We start from the raw sequence: 242 nt of genomic DNA on the forward strand, positions 1-242 counted from the left end.
GGTCGGAGGACAGCCTGTGTACCTAGATCAAATTCCTTTATATGGACTCACGGCGAAATAGATTATAGACAAAGCCAGCGTTAATTTAGCCCTGTTTAACAACTTTGTGCAAAATAGCCAAAAGTAAAAGTAAGAGCGGCTTCGCCGGCAGACACAGAGTTTTTTTAAAAAGGGAGTCCCAGGAAACGGCAAGAGAAGCCAGTTTTTACGGGAGCCACGAGAGATAACACAGATTCTTTCTC

The sequence above is a fragment of the Macaca mulatta genome, chromosome 10 (genome assembly GCF_049350105.2).
Source record: "Macaca mulatta isolate MMU2019108-1 chromosome 10, T2T-MMU8v2.0, whole genome shotgun sequence".
Classification (NCBI taxonomy): Eukaryota; Metazoa; Chordata; class Mammalia; order Primates; family Cercopithecidae; genus Macaca; species Macaca mulatta.